We start from the raw sequence: 14195 nt of genomic DNA, 5'->3' as shown, positions 1-14195 counted from the left end.
AGTCTCTTAATTCCTAGAGGAACAGGAGAGCAGATAGGCAAGGCCAGGCTCTGGCAGGGCAGAAACCCCATATTCTGGAGCTTGGGCTAGTCCTGCCCTGATGGCTTTTTACAGGAAGAATGAAGTGGCTTGACTTCTCAGGCACCCTGTTCCCTGGTACACATGTTGGGGATAAATCGGCTCTGGGGTGAGGAAGTAGCTAAGAAGCTGAGTGTAGGCCAGAGAGACATCATTTTGTCATTTATTCATTCATTCGACAAATATTTACCAAACAGCTGCTTTATGCAAGGCACAGTGCTGGGCACTGGAAGCACACTGGTGAACACAGACAGACGTGGTCATTGTCCTTGTGGAGCTTTCCATCTGGTGGGAGAAATAGGATCGTTATTCAAATGAATGTACAATAAGTGTGAAATAACTGTGCTAAGTGCTCTGAAAGGATATATAATACCATGAAAGTATATAATCGGGGGACTTGGCTGAGTCTAAAAAGTTGAGGCAGAGCTTGCAAAGGAGACAGAGAAAGAGCAGCCAGAGTGGTAGGAGAATTGGCAGTGATATAGAATCAAAGGAGTAGGTGGTCAACTGTGTCGAGAGATGCTGAGAGCTCATGAGACACCTATTTGTCCTGACTCCTCACCTGCTAGTTGTGACTACAGGTATGGAAAGGCTCTGGCATCATGCCTGGCTCACAGTTGGTGCTCTGTAATGTTAGCTCCCTTTCTCTCCCTCCCCAAGCTGAGCATCCCTCCAGGGACCCCAGATTTCTGGAACAAAGGAGCTGCCTAGGCTCAGCCTCCTCTACCAACTCAGACCCCAAAGCTCAGTCATCCAGTCCTCAGTGAAGGGCTCTGGGCCTTTCCATGCCTCTCCACATTAGTTCCTTCCCATGGATCCCTACCATTCCCTACCTGATTTCCTCCTTTGTTTTGATCTTTTACGAAAAAGGGCTGGGGTCTAGGTCTCAAACAAAGAGGCCATTCTGGCTCTGCTTCTGGGCTCAGTCCGAGAAGGAAAGAGAGCTGGTATCCTCAGCAGCTCCCAAAGCTGCCTGAGGTGAATCTGAGTGTCTTAGGTAGGGAGAGGGGGAATAGTGGAGAGATGGGGAGGGGGGGCTGCCCACCCAAAGCGGCATAGAGCCCAGAGCCTTTTCTATCGCAGACACCCCATCTGTCTCCCACAGAAGGCTTGGGTTGGAGGAGGTGCCGAGAAGGGGGGTATGGAGGGTGAACATGTACAGTCTGTGAGCAGGCACGACCACAGTGAAGGCGCTGACCCAGAAGGGGTGGAGGGTCAGTGTGGGGTGTGAGTAGGGCTTTTGTCTTAGCCACTGAGGACTAGAGCTCAGAGGTTGGGACTAGAGGTGAGGAAGATGACAGGGACACTGCATGCTACTCTCTCTAGATAGCTTTGTGTTTGATTTTGATTTAGAGCTCCCCATCCTGACCAGAGGTCAAAGAATCATATCCCTCTGGCCAAAAACCTAATGGTGTTCCTAAGCCCAAAGCTGGGCTGGATTCATGATGCCTCCCTCTCCCCAGCAGTCAGAACTTTTCCAGACCTTAAAATAATATTTTAGTTAAATTTGACAGTTTCAGAGTGTTCCTTTTCACATATTACTTTTTCTGATTACTCTAAAGTCCCAAGAGGTAAATATTATTCTTGATCTACAGGTTAAGCAACAAGGAGTTTAAAAGATTAAGTGAATAACTTAGATCACAGGAGAATAAAGAGAGAGGCCCAGACCTAGGTCTCCTGATTCTACATGCAGACAGCAGGCTACACTTAGGCATTCCTTGTTCCTCATTTTGGTGATATTGTACAGTCCCTACTGCCAGATCAGGCCTGGGACTTTCTAGGAGAGAGCTCAGAAGAACTCCTCCCCCATAACTGAAAAGCTTTGGGAGATATCCAGGCCTTGTTGGACATATATGAACACAGCCCTCCTACTGGATACCAATATCCAGACACTGGACATTCCCAGAGGGTTAGGCCTCCCATATATAGAAATATGAAAGGGCTCTAGACTAAAAGTTGGCAGAAAGGATAGGCTGGACAGGGTGTGGGGAGTGAATAATGCCAGCCCAGGAAGCAGCTGTTAGGGTCCACTCCTGGTCTTGGAATGAACCCTTGGGAATCCTGGTGGACGTCCTCTCTCCACATTCCAAGTTCTAAATACTTCTTTCCCTCTCTACCTATACTTAACAGAATATGATGTTTCCACAGCTCCTCTACCTACTCCAGTCTTTTCTCCCACTCTTCCATGTTTGGAAGTTCTTCAGGTACAGCTTTATTTCTTCAGGCTGCAGCTTAATCCCTCTAAAAGTGCTCTAAAACAGGTGCCAAGGGAACCCAAGACAGGGTTTCAGTTATTAAATATAAGTAGACAGGGGAGGGGAACTGAATATATAGACAGATATTATATCTCTCAGTCCCTGGAAGTTATTAGGAAAGCACTAGTGGTTGCTAAGTAACAGGTCTCCATAGAGGACAAGGCACTAAGAGGAAAAGCCTCCTGTGAATATTGGGGTGAGAGGGTAGAGAAGGTAGGGGGTCAATGGGCTGTGGCCTGGCAGGCGGGGCTACTGAAAATGATTGGTTTGTCCTGCAAGACCAGCCGTATTCCCTAGGCCTTAGCAAACCCGACCTTTACAGCCTTTAGGATTGGTAGAAGAAGGAAGGCCTCAAACACTCTTCCCTTCCTATCAGGAGGCGGGGAACCTGGTTTCCATAGCAACCCAGAAACAATCCTGACCTTGTTTTGCTTATGGCGTCTCTGGAGTTCCCTCCGGGAGCACTATCACGGACCCCTTTCTCTGACCCTCAACTTCTGATTTGAGGGGGAGGGCCCATAAAAAGGTTAGGGGAGAGGGAAACCACAAAGCTGGTCTCACTTTGCCATAATGTGACCATTAAGACTCTAAAGGGGCAGTGACTTTTCCAGGAAAGGGCTTCCAGGTGTCCTCCCACCTCTGCACCTCCTATGGGGCTACAAAGAGCAGGGTCAAATGTGGCATCAGATGCAAATTCTGGACCGGAGCTTGCTAGATTTCTAAAGGACTAGTACAGACTGGGGTTGGAGGACATGAGAGAATGAGGGGGTAGGGGGGTAGGGTCTTTTGTGCCCTTGGCCACCCAGACCCCCATCCTCCTTGACCCAATCCATGGTTGTCAAGACCGGAGAATGGAGATATAGAACATTAACGTATGTCAAGTATAAGTGAGTGGCACCGAGGGGCATAATCTGTTTTTCTAATATGACCACAAGCAGAGTGTTAGAAGAATTAGGCCGACAGCTGCTGGTCCCCCTCCCCCCCCTTCTGGCCCCCTCCTCGCTCTCCCTCTCCCTTCCTCCTCGGCGTTTGCACACACCAATGGTAGCAGAGCCCTGCTCGCGATTTCTCTTAATCTTCCTCCGCCATCCTGCGCTCTTTCCGCAGGCGGTGCTGCGAAGCCGGCAGAGCCCCGCGTCACACCTTACTGCTCTCTGAGATTGCTCCACAGAGAGCTCAAGGAGATGGCAATTCGGTGCTGATGCCGGCTGGCAGCAGTTGGGAGAGGGGAAGGAGGAGAGAGAGGGAGGAGGGGAGTGGGGGGAAAAAGTTGGCACGGATACCAAGTTTTTCCCTAGAGAGACGGGGGGGGGGGGGCGGGGGGGACGAGAGAAGAAGAGAGAAAATGACACAGAGGAAAGGAAACAAGGAAAAAGGGGGGAGGGGAAGGGGGGGAGAGAGAGAGAGAGAGAGAGAGAGAGAGAGAGAGAGAGAGAGAGAGAGAGAGAGAGAGAAAGAATGTGAATTTAAGTTCTCAGACATCCACATGTAGGCATCCCTACCCTACCTCACTCATGACCCTCTAAAGATCACACCACCCAGTCAGGGTTCCCACCCATCCTCCGCCATACCCCCAGCTCTCACACATACTCCCAGACAACCTGGAAGTCAAAACGGCCCAGGCATGTTGCGTGTATTTGTGCAAGTGTGCGTGTGTGTGTATACGCCTGTATGTTGTCTGTTTTGGATCGCAGTAGAATGCAGTATGTAAATGAGATGGTTATTACCGCAATGTTCATCAAGCTGAGCCGAGAAGACATTAATAGCCTGATGAATATGCATGTGAATTTGTTAATTAAGTTAATTATTCTGCTGAAAATGCATTCGTCTTCCAAGGACATTTTCCCAATGATTTTTACATGCTCTAGCCATTAGTCATGCTATATTTTATCAGGGAAATGAGTTTGCTTAAGTTGTAAAAAAAGAGAGAGAGAGAGAGAGAGAGAGAGAAGAGAAATAGAGGGAATAAAAGGAAGAGGAAAAAAAATGAAAGAGGAAGGAGGAAACTGTGTTGAAGTTGAGAGTGGAACGGCATCTGAGGCCAGTTTGAGGCCCAGCTGGGCTTTTGAAGCCTGCCCTCGATTTTTATGGGTACGTTACTCTACAATTTTTTGCCCTTTTTTTTGATGACAAACTTTTTTTTTTCCAGTGCCAAATTTCCAACACATTAATTAATTGTTGTAGCCAATTAACTGTAGTTGTGCAAATGAGTTTAGCACTAATTACCATGCAGTGCCTGTAATCACATAAAAAACTTGCTGAGAGAGAGAAGGAGAGAGGGAGAGAGGGAGAGAGAGAGAGGGAGAGAGGAAGGGAGGAGAGGGGAGAGGAAGAGAGAGGAATGAGAAGGGAGTGGTGGGAGGAAAGGAAGGGACCTGGAGTAGAGGCAGTCAAGGAAAGGGAATAAGTGGGGGTCCTGAGATTTCCTCATTAGGAGTCATCTTGGCTCCAAGGGAAGATAGATGTCTCCTAGCCACATTCAGGACCTCTGACAGGCAGGAAATTTCAGCAGGGACAAGAGGTGGTAAAGTGGTCTCCCTGTACCTAAGAACTTTCAACCAAACATAGATGCAGAATGGATATCTCTTGTTTTAACAATGCAATGTAGTCCCTATAAATCCTGAAGGCCTCAGTGTTTATGCCCCATGGCCAGAATTACTGGGTAAAGGATGGTGGGTACCACTGGGAGAAGATGTGCCATTTTAGATGGACCAAGGGAGATGGAGAAGAGTGATATGTCATTTAGCCTGGTTCTGGAGCCATAAATGGATACAGAAAATTGTTGAGTCCAGAGTCACTGGAATAGGCCACGGGAACAATGGTAACATCAACTATAAAAAAGCCAGTTTCAGCAGGAGGTGGGAGGAGGCAGCCTTTGGCCAGACACAGCTCCCAGGAGAGGAGCCAAACCTTTTCTCCTACAATTGTGTTGGCATCTCTACCATCCATCACGTCTGGGCCAATTCTAGGTTTCCACCTGTCAGCTTCAACTAGTGCCCAGAGGCTGAAGGACAAACCAAACAACTTCTCCAGCATCTTCTGACTTAGTTGGAGGGAAAGAGAAGTAGTGAAGTCAGGACTCAACGCTGGTCTGGCATTTTTGCTTCCGCTCTGCTCTCTTTCTGTACCATGTTCCAGACACTGAGTCTGCCCAAGGTGTATGTGTGTGATGTGTGTGTGTGTAAATGAATTGTAGTTCCCCTCACTGCCACCAAAAAAAAAAAAAAAAAAAAAAAAAAAAAAAAAAAGGTGTTATATCTCCCTTACTTATCCAGAGTAGAGGGCTCATTCATTGTCATGGGCCTCAATTTCCTTAGACCTCACCAGAGATACAATTAACTTCACATTTCTAAGGATGACCTTTGCCCACTCATCCTCTGATAGACAACCAAAGGCTGGATGCTCCCTTTTCCAATCGGCCCACAGACCAGGTTCCAGGTCTGTGGGCAGATTGCTTGTGGCCTCCATCCACTTCAGCCTTGTTCCTCCCAGGCAAAGGGGAAGTAATTTCAAGGGCACATGCCATATTGCCCCTTCTCTATGATATTGCTGCTCTTCTAACCTATGAACCAAATTAGCTGCAAGCACCTGAACTGACCCACGCTGCTCCAATACTCTTCTTGCCTTCAACATCTCTCTTCCAATACACCCATTCCACAGCAAAGTTAATCATGGTCTGAGAAAGCTTGGCGTAGTGAAAGAGCCCTATTATCTTGGGTTCCAGGCTCTTCTTAGCCATTTAATAGCATGTGACCATGGGAAAATCATTTACTATGAGCCTCGATTTTCCTCACCTATGAAATGGAAATAATAATACTGCCATGTCTGAAGGGTTAAGAAGCTTAATAATTGTGAATATAAAACACTCAGCACACCAAGTGAAATGAGCTAATACATTAATTCCTAATGAGTACAAAGTGAGAGTACAAAGTATCCTTTAATGGGTGAATGGTTAAACAGACTGTGGTATATCCATATCATGGAATAAATATAAGGACTGAACTATTGATAACATAGAAAAACTTGGATGGATTTCCAGGGAATCATGCTGAGTGAAAAAAGCTAAAAAAATCCTAAAAAGTTATAGAGTGTATCACTCCATTTTAAAAATGACACAATTTAAAAAGTGGAAGATAAATTAGTGGTTGCCGAGGGTTAAGGAGAGGGTGAGATGGGAATGATTATAAAAGGGCAACATGAGGAATACTGTGGTGTTTGAATTATTCAGTATCTTGACTGCAGTGGTAGGTACATAAATTTATACAGGTAATAAAATTGCATAGAACTTAATACATGCACACACATGAACAAGTAAAACTGGGGAAATCTGGTGGATTCTATCAATATCAATGTTCTGGTTGTGATATCACACTGTAGTTTCTGCAGAATGTTACTGTGGGTGAAAGTAGGAAAAATGTACAAGGGATCTCTGTACTATTTCTTACAACTGCATGTGAATCTACAATTACCTCAATTAAAAAAAAAGCTATGATAGATTATTAATGGCTCTGCTGGGTATAGGAGGGAGAAGGGGCTGCCCTTGTGTCTCCATTGCAGAATTCCAAAGAGGAAGATTAAAAAATATTATTCTCATTAGGGTACATCAGTAAAATGATCATAATCATGGGGAGGGGGGATATTTGTATCTGTTGACCCAATAATTCCATTTCTTGGAATCTACTATAAAAAAATGCATGAAGTTTTATGTGTTAGAATATTTACTGTGGTATTATTTAGAACAGTAAAAATATCTAAAGGATTAAAAATAGGAGATGAGGCTTATAAATCACGGCACATCTAGGTAATGAAATAGTCTATAGATTTTAAACATACTTTAAAAAAATACACCTGGCACAATGACTGGCACATAGTAGGCACTCAATAAATGGTAGTTCTTTTCACTTTACTGGGATGTTCTGGCTACCCAAAAAGCTAATGTAGGTAAGTAAATGTACTTAACAAATTATAAAGTGCCTAGCAAATGCTAGTGTTCCTATTCTAATGACTTATTCTCTCCTTGCTCCCCTCCTAGAAGAAGCTGTAATTCCAGGCACAGCACTGCCTAAGGTCCTCCTAGCTTGAGAGGAATGAGAATGGGGGAACTGACTTCTTGGGGTGTCTGACTCAAGGGATTGGGGCTATTTCCTTTCCAGGAGACTGCCACCACCAGGTCCACACTATGAAGAAAACTATGGATATTCTCCCCAGCATATACACGTACACATATCTGGCTTATAATTTCAGGGGACTCATGGAGTCTTTGAAGCAATGTCAGCCCTGCTGACTCCATCGAATAGATTCTATTGCATCAGCAACTGTTGAATGAGCACCTATTCAGTATCGGGCACTGTCCTAGGTGCTTTACATACATTATTTCACTAAATGGAAGCACTGGCACTGGAATCCAAGGCTGTGTGCCTCCAAAACTTGTGAACTAACTAACCATCATACATGCAGGACTGAGAAGGACTGAGGAGGGGTGCACGGTGTGAAAACTGTGTGAGGATACATCTGAAGGAGCTCCAGAAAAGTAACCCTGTTCTTCCAATGCCCAATGGGTAGACATAGACTTAAATATACCCCAGGCAGAAGAAAAATCTCTGAAGAGAAGAAGTAGGCCCATTCTGAAGTCTTACATCCCATAAATGAGTTTTTCCATATGCCTAACCTCTATCCTTTCTACTATAATCTGGTCCCTTTCCTCTCATTTCTAGTGGGGATGGTGAACATATGACACGGTGCCCCTCCAAAAAAGGTCCTAGGTCAGGAAGGGGATAGAAGAACTGCTTCTTTCTTAGTTCTGTTGAGGCCATGACTAGGATGCATTAGTCCCTTTGGTCTCTTGGATCTTCCCTAAGATATCAAACCAAAAGATGAGCAGAATATGGACCAGGAAAAGCAGAAAGGAGTAGCCTAACCAGACCAAGGAGACCAGCTTGGAGGATGGCCTGCATGTCTCTTGGGACCTCAGTGCCAGCCTCAGGGTGAAGTTAAGGTGAGCAGTTTTTCCTACCAGGCTCAGCAGCCAGCTTCATGATTGACATCTATCTAGCTGTGGAGGTCTACCCAGCATCCCTCATGCCAGAGCCTCTTGTTTTTCTAGCTATGACATCTCCATAGAAAGGAGGGTACTGGGGATTCTGCCACTTGGTATTTACTCCTCCTGTTTTAATACTACCTTGCTGGACTTGCTCAAAACCAGGCAGCCCAACTAGGGGCCTTAAGATGCCCAGGGTAGAGAATAACTTAGTGAAAAGGATGTTGGCATCTCAAGGCTAGGTCCAAAGCCCTTTTTCTGAATGTGAGAGCCAGAAGGGCAACTAGGGCCTGAGTCTCGACACATAGATTGAGGAGGGTAAGTCTCATCCCTCCCTGAATCTGTCCCTCCCTTCCCCATACACTATTTTACCCTGCTGTGGTCCAAGTATACCCACTGATTACTTTGGCTTCCCTCACCACCTACCCTATGGATATGAGAGGGTTAAAGGCATGGTATGGGCAAGCTATAAATTTCCCACCAGTGTGGGGAGAGTAGAACTGTTGGCAGGGAGGGGGCTGGGCTGGGGGGAAGGGGGAGCTGGGAAAAAGCCAGGAGGTTGTCTCTAGGTAACAATAAACACTGCAAGCAAGGAGCAGCTGTTACACTTACTCTCTCTGCATCACAATGCTGAAATAACACTAATAAACCAGTGCACCCAATGCAAAGGCACATACGCATTTAGGGCTGGGTTCCACTGCACCCCTAGGGCTGCCCTCTGCTTTGAGTCAGAGCCTTTGGTGCCCGTGGACATACCAGTCTTGGCCTGGCTAGACTTGTGGGGAGGATGAGGACTGATGAATCAGTCTCAGAGTCAAAGTGGTCACAGAGGCTGGGGATTCTGGGTTCAGATCCTGATAGCATTTACTGGTGGAAAGAGTTTAAATGGGATAACTAACTTTTGGCTGGGAGTTGGGAGAAGAGGAGGAGAGCGCGCGCGCGAGAAGTGTAGGGAATAGACAACTACTTACCACGTCTTCTTAGATTGGAAGGGATGAGGTGGCCAGGAGTGGAGTTGGCTGAAGGGGGTTGGAAGAAAAGGGGGAGCCAAGGAGAGATTTGAGAAAGAGAAGCATGTGACATTGAGGAGTGATGCTTCTATCTCTCACTCACACGCTCTTGCATCTCCCCCAAACTTGGTACACCCAGCCTTCCCCTCACAGCATCATTTTTATATCAGAGCTGGGTGATTGTTGGTTTAGTTCAGGACTGGGCTTTATTATGGGTGTTCCAGGGGGGTCCCCTGGACTCCTGATACTGTCAGGGAGAGCTGGGGAAGTGGAGTTGATCCCAGGTCCCTACACAAAGAGTGACTGGTCTGTCCCTTTCTCCAACCAAAATCATCTCTGGATCTCTAGGAGCATCCCAGCAGAGGGCCCCTCACCTTAGCTGGAGAGCAGAACCACCAGCAATGAAAGAAATAGAAATAGGCAAATGAATAGTTAGACTCTGTCAGAGAACTCCCTTCCTCTTAGCCTATCCCTCTCTGAATTTTGTGGGAGAGTAATTATTATGTATCTGGACACACTGGTAGTCAAGATTCTGTTTTCCTCTGCTGAAACAAGGAGGCCCCTCGGGCTGCAGTCAAAGGCATGGGTGGTTCTCCTGGTCCACTGTCTAGCGCCTTTCTGCTGGTATGATCTCAAATATAGTATCCTATCATCCCCCTGATTCAAAAAGAATGGAGAAGATGTACATTGACAACCTGGCCTGTAAAGGAAGAGGGAATCAGCACTTTTAAAGATCTATGATGCTTATTTTCAGGTAAGAGAGTACAGAGACCAGTGGTAATCCTTCCAGGTTCTGGTCTTATAATGGTGCTTAAAAAAAAAAAAAATTCCTAAGTCATGTGGTATCAGCTGGGTACCCAGAGCTCTGGGCAGGGATGTGAGGGTGGGGAGAAGTAGCTGTGCTTGCCTGGAAAGCAACTCTTCTGGAAGGTGCTCAGGAGCACTGAGCTGCCCTGTCACATGCAGATGCCCAGTACCCTCTGTGCAGCCAATGGTTACAGTAAAGGCAATAACTGGCCTCTCTTATCCTTTCCTCACTAGTAAGCCTCTCATTGGGAATGCTCAGCCTTTTTTGCTCTCTTTCCCATTTCCCTCTCTTCTTTCATAGCCAGGAGCTTTCCTTGCCCCACAATTCAGATGAGAGACCTTCATCTACAGAGCTCAGAGTGAGGGAGAAATGGGCAAAAGACAGCTCTAACAGGCCTGGGCTCCCTTCCCCACTGTTGTTTTCATGAGCCACCCCCACTGCTATGAGTCACCAGAACCTTGAGCTCAGCTGAGCTGCCAGCAGCCTTCTTCCTCCCTGCCTCCTCTAGCTAGGCAGATATGCACCCAAAAGGCCCCAGAGCCCAGCATCTTCCTACCTGAAGGGCCAGAGCCCCCTTCTTTATCTCTAGAAATATGCAACACACACATTGAGATGAGTGAGCAAAGGAGTACAAGAGACCCCACCATGTGCTGTGTGCTGGAGCAGAGAGCCGGCGGCCTGCACGGCAGAGCAGGATTGCCAGCCAGTAGAGCTGGCACACTTGGGCACACAGCTTTGTTGGCATGTGAGAGGGGGCACAGGAGAGGATAGGGTAAGAAGGCTGTTTCAAGAGCAGGCATCTCCTCCTTGCTCCCTCTCTGGTCACTGTTTCTTCTCCTTGGCCTCTCCCTGGAAGCTGATGGACATCATGGCACTGCCACCTCTGAGATGCCTTCTTTCCCTTCTTCCATGGCTTTGGGGGGATCTGCATGACAATCTTCAAGGTATCAAAGTAGGAGGTTTATATATCCAGATCTCTCTCCACCCAGTGGGACCCACTGAGGAAGAAGGAGGAAGGGGGTCCTATCAAAGTACATGCTAAATCTTTGGCTAATAATGGGCTCCTGTGATTCTCTTTTCTCCAAACTGCAGGGGATTCTGGGTACTACTACTTTTGTGTTCCACTTACTTCAAGTCTATCCCTCTTTCCCTGCAAAGGCTCAAGTGTTCTTCTGGATTCCAGAGCAGGCACCAAGATCTGACTTCAGAGCTATAGATCTGGCACCCTTGGCTAAACCTTGGGAATATGAGGCAGGGCTGGTGGGACTTGGAAGAAGGGAGGCCCTATTCCTTAGAGAAACATCCGGAATCTAGATTGAATTCTTTAAGGACCTTTTAGCCCTTCCAATATGCTTCCAATGTTGGTTTGGAGTAGGGGTGGACAAGGAGTGAGAAAGAGGATCTATAAAAGCCTGACGTCCTCTCCCCTTTTTCTTCACTGCATGCTCTTCTGTACTGCTATGTTTCAGAAGAGAAACAGCAGCTCTGCAAAGAGAAGCCATCTAATAAATCCCCCGAAAGATATTCAATATGGTTTGCCCTATGTTAGGCAGCCAGCCCTACAGGTGGGACTACAGAACTCTTAGTTCTCAAATTTTCACTTTTTATCTTCTCCCCACTTTCAAGCTTCTCCCTCATCTCCCCTGACAAGAGAATCTTCCTTGGCACAGAGAAGTTCAACTCCCTGGCACAGTTCTCTTCCCCTACCGGCTGGCCATCAGAAGCAATAAAGGAGATGACCCTGAGAATCTATGGACAGGGCAGAATGAGGCTAGGGACACTTAGAGAGGCATATCCTGGTCTTCCCCAGGGTCTCTGCGGATATAAAATGGGGTACTAAGACAGACGAGAAGACAATTCTGGGAGTGGGGAAAGGTGTTGGGGCTTGGAGGATGTGATAAGTGTCTAACGACACTGCTTTCCAACCTCCATGCCCATCCTGGCCCTCAACCTATGAGGCATAGAACAAAGAAAGTTGAATTTTTTGAGGAAGAAGATGCCAGGAAATGCCACCTTTGGCAAACTGGTGGGAAAGTCCCTTTTCTCCTTAGCCCTAGTGTCTGAACAGTGAAGAAACAGAAAGGTGGAGATGGGGAAAGCTGGAAGCATGCCCTTCAGTGTACACCAACATCACACAACCAGATGGGGCCAATGAAGAGCTCTGGGGCCATGGCACCACATGAAAGCAAGGGCATTTCTGACTCAGCTTTCAGAGCCTTGAGTTTTATTTCTGTCTCTGTTCTCAGCTTAGACATGGATAAGAGGTATAAGACCACTGCTTGTTACATTTTCTGGCTTAATTTTCTCTAGCAGCTTATATTGCATCAGGGAAATTTGTGATCAAATCTCACAAAAAGCTCAATCTTTAGTCATCATTGGGGAATTTATTTATAGGTTAAGGAACTGGGATTGTTAGTGCATTTTCTTCCCTGCGGACCTTATAGAATATGATAAAATCCTAAGGGAACTGGGGCAATGAGGGATCTGTCTGCTTGGAAGCAATGGAATGGATGAGATGACCCCTGGAACAGGCCGTATGAGGGAAATGTCCCGCCAGTAATGCACCTGCCTGATTCCCCTCCATTCCTTCTAAGACTCAGAGGCCAGAGATGTGAGACTCCTGGCAACAGAAAATAATATCCTGCTAACCCTCTTCCCTTGACTTTCCTCCCCACACCCTACCTACCTACCTTTCCCTGTGTTCCCGGGAACTCTCCAAATCCAGGAACACAAGGACACACCAGGATAGGATTCAATTAATTTCCCCTCTCTGGGTCTCTGTTTCCACATCTGTAAAATGAAGGGTATGGCAAAATGAGCTCCAAGTTCTTTTTCTTGCAACAGTAAGGTTCTATGACTCACACCTTGAAGGCACCAGGCCTTGTTTGCATGTTGTTCTGCATGTAATTTCCATGGCACTTATTTTATGTCCAAACGTACAGAGATATTTCTGAACCCTGCCCTTTTTCCTCTCACCACAGTCTCTGGTTCTGTGGTCCTGTGGCTCTTGTCCTCTCTCTTCAAAGCTCTGACCCCATGTTCCTTTCATAGTTTTACAGCACTCACTGGGACAAGCCCAACTGAACAAAACCCTAGGAGCAAGAAAAGAGCCTTACCTAATATCCTGGCTGCAATTCTGGGCCCCAGACCTGAGTCAACCGGTACAGTTCCATCCTTTTTGGAGGTTCTGGCAGCTGGGGGGAAACCCTGGCACCTCTCCTCAGTGCCTCCCCTCCTCCTCCACCTCACCATTCTCCATGCCAGAACGCAAAGTGGCCAGTGATTGATGGGCCTGGGTTCCCGGTAACCGCACCCAGTGGCCCAATCCTCCTCCCTAACCCAATCCCTCCCCTGTCCCTATTCAGAGATCAGATTGTCTCATGTTGGTCCCTGAGGTCCCATTAATTAAAAATACATCCAATTAAATGGCAGGTGAAAACGTGCTATTGGAGCTCTCCACCCCCCTGCCCCAGCTTGATTCCCCCTCCCCTGAAGGCTCAGCTGTGCTTTGAGCTGAGAAAAAAAGAGAGAGAGGGAGAGAGAGAGAGAGAGAGAGAGAGAGAGAGAGAGAGAGAGAGAGAGAGAAAAGGAGAGTGGAAGGAAGAGGGAGAGAGAAGAGGAAGACATAGGGGTTGGGGGTATGGCAGTTGGGGGGGGGGATGCTATTTGAATCTCTGCCAGGGTAGCATGTGCCAGCCTGGGAGGGTGGCACTGTGCCCTGGTGTCTAATTTCTGGAGGTGTGAGTAGGTTCAGTCAGCTGGGTACCCACCTCCATTTTCTTTAAAGGGGCAGAGGAAAGTCAAAGGGTGTGGCTAGTTATGCTGCCCTCCTTCTGGGCTTAGTGGGTGAAGAGCAGAAGTATAAATGGTAGAGGACCATTAGGTGGGGTGTGTGATGTTCAGGGGTTGGAAGTTTGAAGCCTCCATTCTTGGCATATCCCTGCTCTTCCTCACACTGCAAAGAAGATAAAGATGAGCCGGCTAGGACCCAGGTGGCAGGGCATGGC

The 14195-nt window shown here is 47.0% G+C and overlaps 1 protein-coding gene across 5 annotated transcripts in view; it reads right to left on the bottom strand.

Moving 5' to 3' along the window:
- Positions 1-228: 228 nt before the first annotated feature.
- The window catches only part of CDK12 (cyclin dependent kinase 12), a 65688-nt gene continuing 51721 nt past the window's right edge, over positions 229-14195 (bottom strand). The window contains exons 16-18 of one of the 5 annotated variants that reach the window (XR_004951252.1): positions 12879-12978; positions 9342-9389; positions 229-363 (exon numbers count right to left, since the gene is read on the bottom strand). The gene's annotated coding sequence lies outside the window, so the exon portion shown is untranslated. Of the gene's footprint in view, positions 364-6251; positions 12979-14195 lie in introns of those variants that run through there. The other 4 variants (XR_004951250.1, XR_004951253.1, XR_004951251.1 and 1 more) reach the window with 4 other exon arrangements.

The sequence above is a fragment of the Rousettus aegyptiacus genome, unplaced genomic scaffold (assembly GCF_014176215.1).
Source record: "Rousettus aegyptiacus isolate mRouAeg1 unplaced genomic scaffold, mRouAeg1.p scaffold_m13_p_6, whole genome shotgun sequence".
Classification (NCBI taxonomy): Eukaryota; Metazoa; Chordata; class Mammalia; order Chiroptera; family Pteropodidae; genus Rousettus; species Rousettus aegyptiacus.
This window is presented reverse-complemented; position numbering and strand designations above follow the sequence as displayed.